At 33.9% G+C, this 18,833-nt stretch overlaps 1 protein-coding gene and 1 long non-coding RNA gene across 8 annotated transcripts in view; both read right to left on the bottom strand.

Moving 5' to 3' along the window:
• Positions 1-18,833, bottom strand: part of DACH1 (dachshund family transcription factor 1) — a 368,409-nt gene that overhangs the window by 326,805 nt on the left and 22,771 nt on the right. The gene's annotated exons all lie outside the window — the stretch shown is intronic.
• On the bottom strand, positions 1,545-16,310 carry LOC137853527 (uncharacterized). Its single transcript, XR_011094551.1, has 3 exons — positions 10,162-16,310; positions 9,928-10,083; positions 1,545-9,247 (listed from the first exon to the last, which is right to left on the bottom strand). It is a non-coding gene; the product is annotated as an uncharacterized lncRNA (long non-coding RNA).

The raw sequence follows: 18,833 nt of genomic DNA on the forward strand, positions 1-18,833 counted from the left end.
AAATCAAAGCAACTACATTTGTTTCTCTACCTTAGCCAATCTACCTTATGTCTTCAACAACAGCAACAAAAATCACCCTGGCATTTGCACTCTGTAGTTTACTCTGAGAGCATGAGCAATTTTGCCAGTAGTAAAACATTGTATGTTAAACAACTCACTCACTCTCTTCTTCTAATAATAACAAGTATAGCTTGACTTATGTGGGAACTAGCACTGTTGTTATCTGTAACAGAATGGGATGATGCTTCTCTCCACTACAGTATCTCATGAATCCTGAGACTATTTTTATGTAGACTCTGTTTCTGATTAATTCAGTTCTCCATACCATAGCCTGATTGAAATACACTGTTCTTTTTAATGTATCCATCAAGCAAAAACAGCAAATCTCTGGACTAAACTGTGTTTAAATAAATAAATAAATGAACTTACCTGACTGATACTTTGCAGGATCTTAGAGAATATGTTATAGAATTGGAGAATGGATGTATAGAGCAGAAGTGAAGTTAGGTCTACAATGATGTTTCCCTTTCTTTATATTTTGGGATGTTTTGTTGCAATATCAGTAAGAGTTTTGTGTTTCTAATATAAGACAGAAACTTCAAACCTACACCTGGTTTGGTTTGGTATAGTAATTACTCTGGTAGTTTATTCTCTTTACCAAAAATATGCTGGGAAAGTCAAGCAGGCAAAGCTTTCCATCCAACGGGAAGTAGAACCTGCATAAGCCATCAATCATGCCCCATTTTCAATTAAAGGACTGACACTGATAGAAGCAGTAGGAGATTCTGTCAGTCCTATTAGATACAGGGTGAGAGTTGCCTATATTAACAGCTGATGGGTTGAGAATCATGGGATAACATGGGAACAATGACAGACAAGTGAGACGGAATAGACCAAAGGTTCACTTTATGATTCTAAGTACAAATCATCATCTTCATCTTCATCAATATCCAGTGCAACCTGAAGGAAACTAACAAGTGTTTTGTTCAAGAACCCAAACAGGAACAGTTGTGCGATTGGTTGATGTATTTGAATGAAGAAAGCAGTTAGTATACTGTTGTCTTTTGGAAATGCTACTACACTGAACAAGCTGTAAAAACATGAAGATGGTGAGCTATAGCAAAACAAGCAAACAAACAAAAAACCTTTCCATTCATTCAAGTTTGTAAATCTGAAATGCAAAATTAATTGTGAAGCAAGCAGCCACCTGCACTGCAGTTCTTCTCATAATACCAGTCTGCTTCCTAGAAGCCAAAATTTGGTAAATTGCCCAGATCTGACAGAGCACATCTCAGGAGTTACTGTGATCCTATTGTGTATCCTGACGTACAGGAGAAGGGAAATAAAAACCTGAAATACAAATATCATTAACAAGTTACAATTTGTGTAATTTTGTCTTTATGATAACTCATATAGATTAATAGTCACTCTGAAATACAACAGCATTTAAAAAAACAAACAAAAAAAAACCACATCAATTTAAGAAAAAAATACAGCAATGTTACTTATGCTATAATGAATTATTAAAATAAGGTTGAGGGATTTTTGTTTGTTTGTTTTGTTTGTTTGTTTTTCCAAAATGTTAGCAGAAAAGAAAGTTTATTAAAAATATTTTTTTCCTTGGTATCGACACAGAAGTTGGCCTGTAATTTTTCTTTAAACCTAATCCTAACTCTGAGAATTATGACTTTTGTTTTAACACAGAACTGGATGTCAGCATGAGAAAGTCAAATTGATGTCATGAAGAAAATGAGTAGTCTGAGGAGACAGCCAATTCCTGAACCTTCTTGCTTTATAGATTTTACTAACGTGCTAGGCCTATTCTTTTCCCAAGTCTATTTGTGGTTTCAGGAAGAAAGCATACATAAATTTAGTGCATACCAAGGAAAGAAACACCCAAGGAAGAAAATCTGCCTGTTTTTTGTTTGTTTGCTTTTTTTTTTTTTTAAATATGGCCATCAAGAGAAACAGAAGAACAGAAGTTATTCAGGTCTGAGGAGTAAGGTCTAGAAGGTATATGAAGGCCTACTCAGCCTCTTTCTCCTATTTGTTTTCTCCCAAGAGTTTAGCAGGACAGAATACACCTTTTAGAGGCCCCTAATGGTTGGCTAGCACCTAGGCAGTAGGTACCAAAACAGGTTGCTAGCTGATAGTTTCCCTGAATTGAGAAAACAAATAGTCATGTAGACATAAACACAGGGTAAATGTTGAAATGTAAAAATGCTGAAGCATTTTACCATCTTCTGCATCCAGTTTTCAGTTTATTCAGAACATGAATCTGAGAATGAACGTGAATCTTACCACTTAATTTCTGGTACCACTCACTTTGTATATGTTTGCTTCAAACATAATAAGTTTATTGAGAAAAAGTAAATAAATAGAGATAGAAGTGCTACCCCAAAAACATGAAAAGAATCTGAGGATTAAAGTGGAGAAAGTTGGAAGGGGAAGAAAAGAAATCTCTTTTCTGTCTCTTATTTATGCATGTCAGGGTTAATACCCAAAATCTTAAGATTTATCAAATGTGCAACCCTAAGACAAAAAAATAAAAAATAAAAAAAAATTCTACAGCCTAATCTTATCCAGTATAGAATAAACTCCAAAATTAAAGTGTGAATAACTGGATTAAAACAGACATTAAAAATACATTCCTACTGACTTCCTTTTGTATGAGTCAACACAACAATCTTTTTGAAAAATAAAAGGAACTACCAAATAAAATTTCTCATCAGTTCATTAAGGTGGGTATTTCAATTACTGAAAAAAAGCCTTGAAAACAAAGACTTACTTGGCTAGCCATCTAACACTAAATAGTGATTAATTTTCTACTACCACACTCCCTATTAGTATTACTCCCAAATGTTCAGTTTAATTTAAGTACTTTCTGATTCATGAACAAGGGAATAACATACAGCTATAAAAAGGTAATCCAATCCTAAAATGGCCTTAACCCCCATAATCTGCACTTCAATAGCAAGGGAAACTGTATAGTTTTGAAACTGTAATCAAGATTTTTTTTTCCAAACACACACTCTGGAGCTGTCCTTTGCTCCCATCACTTATTAGATTACAATAAAACGACCATGCTCTCTTTATGGTGGGAACACAGCGACCCTGGGGTGATTTATAATCTTGTGAAACCCTGTCCATACTGCTGACCAGACCTTTTTTTTTTTTTTTTTTTTTTTTTTTGAGGTCACTATCTGTTTCTTCAACTGATGTCTTCCTGCTGTGACAACACTGTTGGTTAACTGTCAGCACATAAGTATTTTTCAGGCTATGTATTATCTCTGCATGCATTTCTTGTGTGGGTTAACACACACACACACCATTGAAAGCATTTATATGGTTGGTGTTTAGACAGAAAAGGACTGCTCTACAAAATTCTCATTAGTCTGATGCCTAACCCAGAGAAGACAACTAAATAGGAAAATAATGAAGTGGATCTCTTAATGACAGAAGTAATACTCTTTATTTTAAAGCTATCAAACTACTGACTAAACATCATGTCTTTTTATCAAATATATTTTCCCACCTCAGAAACAAAATATTTTGGATCCAGACATTAAGAGTTCTCATAAGTAAAGCTAAAAATATTCCATATGTGAATTAAATGCATTTTTTTGAGAAATGTCTATAAAATATTTTTTAAGCAAGAAAAAAAAAAAGAGAGAGAAAGAAGCATATAATGTACATCCATTGCAGCAGAAAATCTAAACAAGGTAATTTCCACAAATGGTAAATTAAATATGCAATTTTCTTGTTTAGTAAGTAAACCTGCTTTGAGAAAATATTTTTGAAAGTTTCACCTCCCTCAACATACTTGCTCTATGAAGGAAATAGTTATCCGAAGAAAATTGTTGTCTGACATATGCCTATTTCACCCAATCTAATGGAAAGCATTACTAATGTTGCTATCTACAAATACTTTTACCAGTATAATTAAAAATATATATATATTTTCCTGCTTCTTCTTTGCAAATTTCAAAGTGCAGCATTTTTAAAAAAATGCTTGAAACATGTATTCATTTTTGAGTTTTTACTAAAATATGTTAACATTCATTTAATTTATACATTCAAAAATTAATCATTGATAATTTAATTAGAGCTGAACAGTGACTTTGTTATGACCCCTAGACAGAACATCTCTGAATAACCTGAGGTGAAAGTTTACGATTATAATAGCCATTATAATGCCCATGTTATGCTAGGAATTCAGCAAACTGGTCTAAATCCTACCCTGTGCAGCCTGGATTCCCTGGTATTGCTACTTTGGATAGTATCTGAATACTCTTTGGATAGTATCTGATACTCTTCTGATCACACAGAATCACAGAATTTCTAGGTTGGAAGAGACCTCAAGATCATCGAGTCCAACCTCTGACCTAACACTAACAGTCCCCACTAAACCATATCCCTAAGCTCTACATCTAAACGTCTTTTAAAGACATCCAGGGATGGTGACTCCACCACTTCCCTGGGAAGCCTGTTCCAGTGTCTAACAACCCTTTCAGTAACTATCCATAACAGAAGTTTCAATTTAGTCATAATTAGAACTTGAAATGTTAAAATGGCAAAAACTATATTGAATTAGATGTTGCAGGATTCTCTTTTAGAGCTCCACATAGATCCACATAGTCTGGCTGATCTACATAGCACTGTGTCCTAAATTTCCCTATTCAAGTTAATAGCATTTCAAACCAATTTTCAATAGAAGTACAAATTAGGTGACTATCACTTGTAATAATATTAGAAAGCTATGTATAAATGTAATAAATTGAATTATGCACAAAATTTCAACAGACTTTTTTCCTATGATAGACTATAGCTAAACTTTTTTTTTTTCACTGAGAATTTAACTGTTCAATATTATCATAAAGCCAAAACAAAACAGAGCATTTCAGTCACTTGTGCATGACAGTTTTTTTCACCTGATAAATATATGGTTTAGGAGAAACAAATAACGTGCAACTACACACAATTGTACACGATATTTAAAAATTAAATAGACTTAGGCTGGAGGTTAACACCAAGTCTTCTTTATTGTTTTATTCATTATCATCAGCTGTTTCAGAAGGATTAAAAAAAAAAAAAGTATTTCATTTCATGAAGATAAGGACAAATTGATAACTGTAGCAAATAAGCCAGGCTGTCCTTTGCTCTCAAGGAGGTAACCTACTGTTTCACTCCTCTAAGGACTTGTTTAATAAGATGAACAAAATCTCAGGAAAAAAAATCAATTAAAATGGTTATAAGTCCCTTAGGACAAAGTTAGTTTGGCAGTCCACACATTTCTCAAACATTCTTCCAGTTTATTCTAAGTAATACATACTTACTCCATGTTTCCAAGTAGTGCTCTTTTTGGTAACAAGGAAGTCTCAGTGAAAAGTGAAGGCTGAAAACCGATGTGAACCAGCAAAGGCATTAGATAAAGGAGGGGTTAGGAAGCAAAATATCTGATAAATACAGAAAATGTGGTTGCAAAGAAAGTTCATATTTCTATGATTGTAACATAAGAATCAGTAGGAGCTGATAATATAAATACACATACATTGAACTGTTTCTAACTAGGCTCTTCACATCACAGTTTATCAGGGAAGGACAGGGAGAGGATTATTCATTCGCTCCACAAACTACAAAAAGCATTGCCAATCTGCAGTCATGAATAGTTACTAATGAATCCTACTTTAGAAGGACAGTGAAAGAACAGAATAGGAAAGCCAGGAATAATTTCACATCTTAGGCACTCTTTACTTTATTTGCCACTAATTAAAAACAAAACAAAAAGTAATTACAATAAAAATATATTGATTCTCTTCCACATGCAAAACATTAACAAAAATATTTTATACACAAATAATTTTAAAAAAAAAATCTATAAGATTAATCACCATCTCAGACTTCACTGAAAGTATATGTTTTTGTCTTAGAGCACTTGTCACTAAAGCCTGAATGTCAATCCCAACAGCCTGGTCTGATAATAATGGGCAAATTATATTATGTTCATCCAAAATTTCCTACCCAGTGTGTTCTGGATTAAATAAATACATACATACATACATAAATGTATACATATTATTCCTTGTACCTCCAAACGTGGCTGCATGCTGTTAAATAGATGCTGTGTTCCACTCTACTTATGACCAGTAATTTCAATGATGGAGAAATGACTTTTATATAGTCAAAACAATGCTTTCAAAGCATTTCAATTACAGGGGCAATATAGACAAAATTGTATTTTAAATCAGAATAAATTATATATAGATGTACCTGTCCAGGGAAGCTATTTCAAAAATAAATAAATAAATAAATAAAATAAAAAAGAGCATGCATTTCAATGCATTTCATATTTTGGATAAATCCGCATACAGGCATGGAAGATTGGATTCAGTTGCCTGAACAGGCATCTGAAGTTATTTTAGTCTCTTTGAGGTACCCTGATGGCTTCTAAGAAGAAACCATCTGAAAGTTGCTTGTCATATCTGCCAGAACTTTACAGGTGTCTAACATTGGATGTTCTTACACACTGGAACATCTGAAGTGGCACTTTATGTCTATGTTTAGACAAATAAATTGTGACTCATTTAATCTAAGATTATTTGCCCCTAACTTAAAGCACCTAGTAGCTGTCTAAATCTAAACTAGTGATCAAGACTCTTCCTACAGGCAAAGGAATAGACTGGTACCTCTAGAAAGTGATTCACCTTGACTACCATATGGTTTAAAAAAATGCTAATAGCTTTTCTGGAGCTGCCCATCCCCTTCTATTTGACTATAAAGGTAGTGTAGTTTACATTAAAAAATAAAATAAAATAAAATAAAATAAAAATTTACAGATCTGAGGTTAAAGGACAAATTCACTCCCAATCATGCTGCTTTAAAAGTATATTAAGCTGCTTCACATATACTGTATGTTAAGGGGGAGTATCTAAAATCAGATGTCAGTTATCTAAGCTTCCTTTATTGTCAAAGGAGGTCTTGTCAATACAATCAAAGAAGTCTAGAAAGCCATTCAGCTGAGCAAATGTAGGTGTCTACTTTGGAATAATGTGGCTTCCTTTGACTGTATTGACTAAACCACCATTGACTAAATCTAGGTGTCGGAATCCAGCGTTGAATTCTTTCCTAGAAGTTTGATCAGCTGTCTGAATATAGGAGCCTAGTGCTATCTGTGATGCCCTAGAGTATACAAGACAGGCTGGCAGACTTGACAAAGGACCTCCAAAAGACTTGCACTCCTCTGAATGGCAGCCCTAAAAAAGACAAACCCTAGGGCTTTCAAATGCATCTAGATGCCTGTGTTTATGCAATTCAGTCATGTCCTACAGTTCCAAACAGCAAGTTAATTTGGTGTAGCCAGTGCATTAAAATGATATGTTAGCTTACTTGAAAGTAACTTCCCTACATTCAAGTAATTTACCTTGTTGATCTAAACCAAGTGACAGGAAGATCTTCCCCATGTAACTTACAGATATTCCTTCAGATACTTAACCCTGGACTTTTACCGTACCATACAATAAAATTAATCATAAATTTTTATTTAACCGTGCTTTGAAAGTAACATTTTTATTTGGACAAATATACCCATATTTTCAATATGAATGGATGGTGAATGTGACATTCAGCAGCTGAAAGAAAAAGGGACTCTGTGAGTTTTTCCATAAAGTATTTTTTTTTAACTACAGCACATTTAATTCTTTCTCACTCATTATCACAAATGTTTAAAATATTAGGAGCTGTTAAGATTTTCAGTCTCCACCTGATGCCTGCCACCTCAGAACGATAAACATCAATGTAACCACAAATTTGTATTACTCTGTAGGTGAAGAATAAGAAAGCATGTCATAAACATTTGTTCTGCACACCTTCTGAGGTATTTTAGACATTTAAGCTGTTGTTACATGTCATTATTCTGTCAGTAGCAGATCAAATATAAGAGGTTTTCTGTTTATTTCTCTATCATTTCTTCCACTCAACTCCAGTTCTCACTATTCTGAAGGTTCCTGTCCCTTGCTATAAATCATGTTAGTTCAACTATTTGTTGGCCACATTCCAAAATAAAATGCATGAAATGAAAATAAAACAAAAACAAACAAACAAAAAACACATTTTTTTTTTAATATGATCATTTCACAGAAACAGTTTAGACAGCTAAAGAAATAATTAAATCAATGCAACTCATAGGACAGAACCATTGGCGGGAATAGGGAAAGGAATCTATTACATAGCTGCCAGGTGAACAGTAACATGGAGCCACTGTCCTAATTCATTTCTGAAAATAATATCTGGAAAAAAAAGTTTTCCTGACATGGAGAACACAACTGACTGGAAACTGAAATCAAAACATGAGAATAGATAATGGCATGTTTTATAAATCAGACTGCCTATCTATTTTCCATAACTATAATTCATGAAATTAATCATTATTATCCATCATTGCATCATCTTTCTGTTAATAATATTTTACAAAAATAAAACAAAATTAGTGATATTGCTATGCTACTCTAAAATATGCTATTTTAGAGTAATTTGTATACTTAAAGGAACAAGTGTAAAATATATTCTGTCTCCTTTTACTTTTAACCATCAGGTAAACTAGATGTTAGAAAAGTTTTTTTCTACATGAGCCTGTACGACTGCATTCTGGAAGTATCTATATTTTTGGATGGAAAGGTACTTAACAGAAAATAACAAGCCAAAGAGTGGAAAAATACGTGCTGAAAGAATATAACACATTAGGTTCACAAGCTCCAGAGACTGGTGGGCCTGCTGAATCCAGAAAATCTTACACACTTAGGACACCAAGAAGCTGCGGTTTCTGTCTGGCTAACCAGCATCACCAAGCAAAAGCCACTGGCATCAACAACGGGCTCTTTCTATTTGGCCTACAGCCATGGGTCTGGCAGTTGCTATACACAGGGAAAGACTACAAAACTAAATATACACCTGACAGAACACAACTCGGAGCCTGGAAGCCACTGAAGCACCTTCCACTTGTGAGTATACAATCTGAGCTGTCCTTCCAGCTATTGTTCCAGCCAAGTAACTGTGGGTAAATATTTTAGTACATGAGTGAACTGTGGGAGCGAATAAGGGAATGTGTTGTATGAACAGCTATCTAAAAATGCTAACAGCGTTGTTCTACACAATATAACATTCTGCACATTCTACAAATACCAGCTTAATGAGGAAAAACACGTTCTAGGAAATATAGGTCACGATCAGTGTCTTCTCATGGCTTGATTCCCTATTAAGGAAAAGCAAAGAGTGATGCAGAAATCCACAATGTGTTAAATGAGAGACACAAAATTATAGTGCTCCTGGAGCTATCAACTCCTGACATGCTTCAAAACTGGCATTCTCAAAACACGTGAAACCTTCTGCATTTTGGAAGGTTCTTTAATACATTTCATATATGTCTTAAAGTAGCTTGCTTCATCACATGATCCTACTGCACCTTAATATGTTGGTTTGAGTTATGTTGAAACTTTGCCATTATTGAAATGAGAAATAACTGGTAATCATTGCCTCTGGTGTTTGTTTGTTTGTTTTTTACTACTGCAACCTATCTTTCTTTATATAGCAAATTACAGAAGCTGTGGGTTAAAGGATAAATACCAATTACCTAGCCTACTTTTCCATGTTAGCTATCTGAAAATTGGAACCTCATATGCCTAGTTTACTTGATTTTCTCAACTGATATTTTCCCATGTTGTCTAAAGATCTATTATCAGCTACCTCTTCATTTCTGACTAATTCATTGCAGCAGAAGTTATGCTTTCATTAGATATAAGAGAATAAGTTCAGCACTGCTGTTCTACTAACTCTTTTACTCCTCCCCACCCACCCTTTTATACAAAAAAAAAAAAAAAAAGCAAAAAAAAAGCTGAAACATAACTGAAATATAGTGACTAAAAGTGCTCTAACCTGAGCTTAAGCTTTTGTGTGTTGAGGCCACATTTACAACATTCTCTCTTCCTTCCATCTCAAGGCATGCACTGCCAACCTTTCCTCCACATAGGTAACTTGAATTTGTGCCATGTAGCAAGACACTTAGATGACTTGTCTGCCTGGAAATAAATCCTTCCAAAAGGGGAAAGAAAAAAAAAATTAAAAAGGATTCATTTTCAGTTGGTCTGAGCAAGGAAACAACCTGCTTACCATGCTCTTGTTTAATTAGAACATTGTTGTTCAGGGACAGCAGAGAGTTCTTAACCTTGTCTAGCAGAAATGTGTTGCAGCCTGTCTTCATCTACATAAAATGAAAATGTGGTTATATCAGGGCACTCATCTCACTTTTAATTTAGCTAGCATAGGTGAGAATATTAGTGAAGACACTGCTGCACTGCCTTCATCAGGAACTGGAAACTGTAATGCCTGGTGCAGGCTTTTAAAGGGACACTACTCTAGCTGCTAGACCACACTGCCAGATCTTCACTGCTCTTCTTACACATGCTGGTTAGAATAAAACCAGCAAAACAAACACTTACCTTCTGCTACAAAAACATGCCCTAACAGTGGCTTTTTTTTTTTTTCAATTTATCATTAATTCTTGATCTATAATTCTTGCTCCCCCAGTGCACATTCTTCTCATGAAACTAGAAGCATGAAATACAAAAATCTAATTTTCAGAAGGACCACAAACTTTCATGTTTTTCAAGAGTGGGAAAGCAGACTTGTCCTGCATCTGACTCACTTCTCCCATTATCTACAGGTGAACTGGCTCTTCAGGTAATTACAAGACCCAGACTTCAAAGAAACTTTCCTCAAAACCCCCAAATTCTTTCTTAACTTTTTTTTTTTTTTTAAACTATGCATCAGATAGATTATAAAGGTGTCTCAAAAAATGGCTTGTTTTGTCCCCCAAAAAACAATTTCAAGAATCTTGCCTTGAGCTTAAAGCTTTCAGTTGATTAAAATAAAATAAAATAAAATAAAATAAAATAAAATAAAATAAAATAAAATAAAATAAAATAAAGCATAAGCTGTATCCTGTTTTCTACTACCCTGTTTAGATTGCTTTTATTCAAATAACTGTGTCCATTTCAAGACTGAACCTGGAACTACAGCTCTTCTAGAAACCCCACTGAGAATCTCAATACGTCATTCCTCCAAAGTGCAGAACTGACTCTAATAACTATTAACTCTGCTAGGACACTCAGTAAGTGAATCAGTAACAATTATGTTTTATCAGGGATAAGACCTGCACAACAAGAGCTTAAACAGCTACCTGGGCTGAGAACACTATTTTCCTACACAGTTTGCTGCTGTTCATCAACAGATATGCTATCAAAAAGCAACATGGTAGTACAACTCAAGGTAGTGAAAAGCAAATATTAAGCAAATTGAGTTAAGTTATTCCAGAATAAACGAACAGCCCAGATTTATATTTCACAAATAACATGGAATGAAGGAGGAAATTTCTTGTTCACACGAAAATAGCATAAACACACACACACACAAAAAAAAAAAAATTGAAAGATTTGAAAATTTGAGTTTTCCATTTGAAAACTGTTACCTTTATAGTTGCTATTAGCTAGCTCAGACTCTACATACAGATGAATAAACAGCCCCTCTCAAATGACACTATTAATGGACCAAAACTCAGAGATACAAATCTGACTGTTTTACTGTTATAATCCTTTTCCTGTTAGCTCCTACATCTCAGAAATGTCACAAGAGTCTCCATTGTTCTTAATAAAAGCCAACATGTCAAAAAATACTAAATACTGGGGTGAACCCATATAAACAAAACAGAAAGTTAATGATAATTTTTATTATTTAATCCACTATAAAAGTTACAAATATTAAGATATAATATGAATATATTTTAAGATAAATATGTCATCATAAACATATCTAAATCACATAAACATTTTGCTTAGTCTATGCCTGACCTTTCCTGTAATTTGTTTACAGGCTATATCTGTTTTGTTATTTGAGAATGTTATGGGTTAGTCAGATGTTTTCTTACCTTTTTCTCATTAATTTCAGAAAATGTTCTATTATTGGACTGTTTCTTGAGCTTGATTCAACAATCTTGATTAGTTGCCGGATTACTATGATTGTTCTTAATCATGTATTTTATCTCACACTGTTTAACACTTAGTAGATCTCTTAGCTACTAGACTAAAGATTGAGGTGGTTTTTGTTTGTTTTTTTTTTTCCTTTTGAACAGCTGTCTTTAATAGTGTCTGATCCTGAAAAGTCACAAGATACTGTACCTTAAAGCATGAGTGTACTATATATAGTTAAAGGATCACACTAGGCAAGCCTAACATTGACTGAACTTCATGTAGGTACCTCCAGTCCTCCCTTTTTACTCTGTCAGTACCTCCCTTTTTACTCTGGAAACAGGAACTACTCAAAATACTCCTAAAATAGATTTTCATTAAAAGTGCCATTCTTATAATTACTCTCATGTCATTGGACCCAACTTTTTGGAAGAAGAGAAATCCGCCAAGTCTCTCCACATAGTACACAATATTTTAAAAGCTCCCTGCCTGAATAAAGACTTTAAAACCATAGTCTTCCTCAGAGCAATAACTTGAAAAATATCATCTTCTTACTGAAAAGGCATGGTTTCTGGGAGTATTAACACAAATGTTTGCTCACCTGATAGTTCTGTTTTCGCCACTCTTTCCTTCTGCTAACCCAGGAAAACATCACCTATTTTGCAAGATTTCTACCCATGTTTGAGCAGCAACAGGATTTTTAACTAAGTTGTTTGCTGAGCCAAATTTTTGTTTGTTACTTCTACACAGTTCTCCTAAACAAAACCGTAGCTTACCAAAAACAAATAGGCTGTGCAAGTACAAATAAGGGCAAAATAAATGTTATTCATGATGAGCATCTCAAAGAAGGAAGGACTGGGAAAAAATAAGCAGTGAAAGATTTAATGAGCTGAAATTATTTAACTTATCAAAGAGCAGGAGTGAAGATCTGAAAGTACTTACACAGGAAACAGAATTTTAATAATGTAAGCAGTTAATAAGCATGTAGTAAGCAAATGTGGAAGAAAACAAACAAATGAAAAAAAGATATGGTAGAAACTAGACAGAGTGGGATGTTGAAGAATCCCTATTACTTTAAAATTGAGAAAAAGGTTGATTTTTCTTCTAAAGTATTTGAAGCAACCTGAAGCAGAAATTCCAGCTCTGTACTATGCAGACAGATTATTTTACACACACACACACATATATAAATATTTCTCCTGGCATTAAAGGTCTAAGGTTGTGCAAAGGCCTCAACATTTAATTCCTGACTTTTTCACTCACAAGTGAGTATCAGTGCTTTTCATGAATGCAAAACATCCAGTGCCCTGTTTGTAGTTTCATCTTCAAAGTCATTTCACCAGTTTCTTAAAAGGAATATCATCTCCAAAGAAACTGTGTAGAATAGAGAATAATGAATAATTAGAGAATTATGAAATTCCCCGAGCAAGAGAACTGAGCTAGCTTTTTAAAGTTACTGAAAAAGTCACACATAGGTTGTTGTCTATGACAAGATGCATACACAGAAACAATATTAGAAAACTGAACTAATGGAATTTGAAATATGGAAATAGTTTGTAGAAGTATTTAGAAATACAGTTTATGCCATTACTGTACCTTCAAAGCGAATATTACACTAAGGTGACTTTCCTACATGCTAAACTGTATAATCAAGTATAACACGCAGCTATATACAACTTGCCCTAAATAAGCCAGCCTCTATAAAGGAAGAGTTATAGTGATTTTAGCATACTGCTATAATGTGGAAAAAAGCATAAAGCAGAAGAGAGATATTAAAGCCAATATTTGTACAAAAAAAGTGCAGTAGATGTTCTAGAAATTATTGATTAAAATTTTTCATAGTTCAGAACCTTATTAGGGAAAATGATTTTTACCTTGGAAAAGGAATTGTACTATTTTATTTTGCATTTCCAATGATCTGAATTAACATGCAGGAAAATATTTGGAGCTTCTCTCTAAACTTTTAAGGGGAATATTTTGGCGTTAATGATTATACATGTGCATACATAAATTCCCTTTTGAACTGCTTCAGTATTTGAACTCCAACATCTTTAAGAATGGATGGAAGCAATTACTTCTGTTCTGATAATCTTGAGAAAAAAAATGGTGAAAGAACCACAAAAGGCAGAGTGCATAATATTTTAAGATTCACAGGAACACTGAATGATCTAAGGAAATTCATCTTAGCTGATCTAAACCGCATGCTCCATTTCAAATGGCTTAAAGGATTGCAGAGAATGGCACTTGATAAGACAAAAGCATTTCAAAGTCTTACAAAAAATAGCTACTAGAGACACAACTGTAATAAAATTCTTTTAAACTAGTAGAAGCTTCTAATACAAACTCATTTAGACATGAATCTATTCTTCTGGAAACTGACTTGCAAATATGAGAACTTTCCAGAGCAGTAACTAAAATACAATATAATTATGCTCAAAATAAAAAAGAAGCACTTGATTACAGACTGTTTCATTAACAGGTCTATGAGCACAGATCTGAAGTGGTGAAAAAAGATTGCATTGAAAATAGCAATCAAAATATTATCCAGATTTACAAGTACTATCATGAAACTAAAGAGGTATTTACTAAATTGTAGCACAGATTTAATGTTTATCATTTTTATAACATTTCAACATATTCAACAGTTGGCCACGAATACAGCCAAAACCATTATGTGACCTGAAATCTGTAATAACTGTGATTCTTACAGTTTTCAGTTCTGACACTTTGTTTGCCATCTCAGATAAGAAAAAAAAAAATAAAATAAAATAACCTTGTAGGACTTTGACTATATTAGTTAAATACAGAATGGTCAACAAAGAAGCTTCTGCATTCATACACTATACCCTAAAACATACATGAAGCTTAGAAACTGAAAATTTGTTCATATTGATATTTTATGCATCTACTGTCACAGGAACATGATACTCAACAGACTTAATCTATATACCCCGTATACATAATTTCTACCTCTATCACTCATGCTCCTCCATTCATCCGTTTCAGGTTTCCACATATGTCTGAGTGCACTCACTGCTTGTGAAAAAAACAAGTACAGAATTACTTTTATCACATTACCTTAGCTCCATTTATGTGGAGATCTGATAAATCTCATGAATATGATGGTCCTCAGTATCCTAAGAATCATTTCAAAGACCAATACATTTAAAAAAAATGAACAGAAAACAGAATGTCTTAAGGAGAAACAGAGGGAAAGAAAATGTAGTCTTTACTATTTAGTCATTAGTCACAAATATGTTATAAAACTCACTGTTCCAAAGCATGAATCACCATCTCAGAATATTGATAACAAAATAATAATCATAATAAAAACGGCAATGATGAAAGATAACAATGATCACTTCAGTGACTTAAATCTCCTTCCCTGTTAATTCTGTATGTGTATTCAGAAAGAGTTTAAAGAATTTCCTTGATGTACTTTAAGTTAAAACAACACCAACAAACTAAAGAACTTTGGTAATGAAATATAGATTATAACAGCTCAACAGTTATTTTTATGCAGTCCAACTCAAAAGTCAAAGGTCAGATATCCAAGCTTTCAGCTGAGGTCTTTGCTTCCAAGCCACAGCAAATGCTAAATAGGTAAAGACAATTCTGTATTCAAAGAGAAAAATGTAACTTTGGGAGGTGCAAGACAGTACAAATTTTGATAATATCTACAGTCCGAAAGTCCAATATTTGGACTTTTTATTAACATATTTAATAATTTCACTCACTGATTAACCTATGCATAGAATGGTCAAGGTCCCTGACAGGATATGTTGAAATTAACAGACAAGAATAGTTTGTCTGTGAAAGCTTCTAAAGAGCAGTTTTGTAGTTAGTGTCTTTATTTTCACCTGTCAGAAAATTAAAGCTAGGGAAGTCAGACATAGACTTCTCAGTTACATCCCTGAAATCACAGGAAAGTGTACACGTAGCAGTTACAGACTTAATGGCATATTTTTTGAAAATACTATCCCGGAATCATCAGAAAGAGTCATGTTGTCCAAACCTAATCGAGTAATCAAAATTATGTCAGAAAAAAAATAACCTATAAAATACCCTAAAAACGTGTAAACTTTGCACTAGCCTATATTTCAGATCCCTTGCAAAATGGAACCTGAATTTTTCATCCATTTTTGGTTGACTCTTTCCTGTCTAACCTGAAGAGTTATGAAAAAATAAACTTTAACACTTCAGTTAAAAATGTCAAAAAGTAAAGATTCTATCTGCTAATTCTTTTACTCTCAAAATTTTCACTGTACAAGGAGTGCTGAGTGCTTTAGAAAATGGTTAATGGTTAAAAATGGTGTCTTTGTAAAGAAACTATCTGTTCCAAACAGTAGGGTAAAATCTGGTCTCACTTAATTCTGTGGCCATCTTGGCATTGCCTCCAATTTCACTGTATAACAATAATCAAAGCAATCTTTATTCTAGGTGTCCAAGTGTAGCAAAGTCTTTAAAACATTATTACTTTTTCAACAACAATAAAAAGGAACCACTAAGTGCCGCTGAATATTCAGCAACATATGAAAGACCAGCAGTTGCTCCTGTTAAGAAATGTGCTGATGATTTTAAAAGATTTTAAAAGAGCAACGCTCAACACTTTTCACACAGCATTGCATACCCACTTCTAGCCTTCACAAAACAAAAGACTTATCACAAATATTCCTAAACCTCCTGACACCTTCAGAAATTCAAACAAAAGACACTCCTCTTGATTGCTCCTCCTAGTAAATTTCAGACACTAGATTTCATTGTAGACAAATGCCAAAGGAAAAAAAAAAATCAATCAAACTATTAAAACAACCTACTAAATTTCACCATACAACAAAGGAGGAGCAGTGTGTGTTACATAACTTAAAAAAATGGCAAGACATTATCATAAATCCTGCTGACAAAGAAGGAGCTGTAGTTCTTTGCAATTGGGATCATTACACTAAAGAGGCAGCAAAACAAATGGCAAAAAGGTGCTACTTTAAAAAGACCCTTTTATTTTATTTTATTTTTAATTTTTAAATCTAGGAGTTGTAAAGTTACTTCTCCAGCATATAATTCCATACAAGATTTATGCAAATTATGATGAAATCAAATTATGGAAAATGCCAGATTCACAAGACAAATAATCAGATACCCTGTAATGGCAGTGTGCTCCTGACTTCCTGAAATAAGCATGTGTTTTATGATGATTCTTTTCCAACCTTTATGATTCCGTGACTCTTGGCATTGAGCCACTTATCTACATAAGTACTGAGCTCTTTGCACGCACATTAGACTTGAACGAACATCACTTCCAACAACGCAAAGTACCTTCTCTTCACAGTGGTCATTTGGTGGTATATATTATTATCTTGATACAGAAAGTTAAGCAGTTAAGCTCTTACGGTTCAAAATACCCCATAAAGTCTACAAAATATTACTACCATCAAAAATGGACTAAATGTATTAATATTTCAGAAATTCATTAAAAATTAAGAATACTCATTTTTACAACTTCCTAAGTTTAGCAGAATATGTTATTCCACCAAATTGTTTTACAGTTAATGAGAAGATGGTTATTCCTAAGAAAACATTGTCAGCTTTGGAACTAAAATGCAATTTTTTGTCTTCTCTTCATAAAATGGATTGCATGTATATTACACATTTTTGTAATAGGAACTAATCCTACCAACACCAAGAAATAGTAGTATGGTATCTTGTATTTTGAGCACTATGTATGCTATTTATTTAATAGAAGAAAAATTTCAACATTTATGTTGAATTTTTATGTTCTGAGGCAATCATAGGAAAAACAGTAGCTAAACAGCGTGATGCAACTTATTTCTGCAATTCATGATCTTCTGTCATTTGAACGTGAAGAAACTGCAATGTCTTTTAACCCATTTACCAGCACTAAATTTTGAAAATTCTTAGCTCCAAGAAAGCCAGCTCTAGACCAAACATTTCTGACAGAAGTTATCACTCTTCATCCCAATAAAGTGATAGTGTACATAAAAGTAAGAGACTAAAAGCCAGTCTTACAATCTGATATTCTACACCCCTTCCCCAATATGAACTGCTATTCAGCATCATCAATCCAGTTCCAAATGCTACTTTCTTCTCTAATAGCCCCTTTTGTTTATTTTGAAACCTCACAGAAGAAGACTTAACAAGGCAGTCCACCCCGCCCACAAAACTCCACTAGTAACAACTTCTATCCCTTACAACATCTTAAATTCTTCTACAGATGTGAATGCCCTCTCTCTAAATGTTCTCCCCACTAGTTCACATCAGCAAACTACCAAATTCTGGAGGCTTAGCTGTCAACTCTAACTTATTTCTAAAGAAAAGTAGTCTGAACAGGCAAAGGCTCAGAGATACTGATTGTGCCGGGCAACTAATCCTCTGGCTTTTGTATTAAGAGTATACCTCAGCGATACACTTAAGTGCACACATTCATCCCTATGCAATGGTTTTACCCTCCTTTTCTCCTCCCCCTTTTCTCCCCCCCCCTCCCCCCCGAGATTTTTTTCACACTCATAAGAGAGAAAAAAAAAATCTGAATACACTTCAGAAGAAAAAATTACCTATGCTGCATGAACCCATAATGGCAGCAAAGACATTTGAACATTTGAATGCCATGAAATGAAGAAGAAAGTGGAACTCAGAAAAAACATGCCTAGGTGCCAGCACTGAATCAGTGTACATGACAAAGGAGATACGGACAGAGGCATGCCTACTGCTGGTTTTGGCTTTTATATATCCCTAAGCTTTTGACAATGATTGAGCAGACTAACCTGGGAAACCCCAATCCTAAAACAAACAAACAAACAGAAA

The sequence above is a fragment of the Anas acuta genome, chromosome 1 (assembly GCF_963932015.1).
Source record: "Anas acuta chromosome 1, bAnaAcu1.1, whole genome shotgun sequence".
Taxonomy (NCBI): Eukaryota; Metazoa; Chordata; class Aves; order Anseriformes; family Anatidae; genus Anas; species Anas acuta.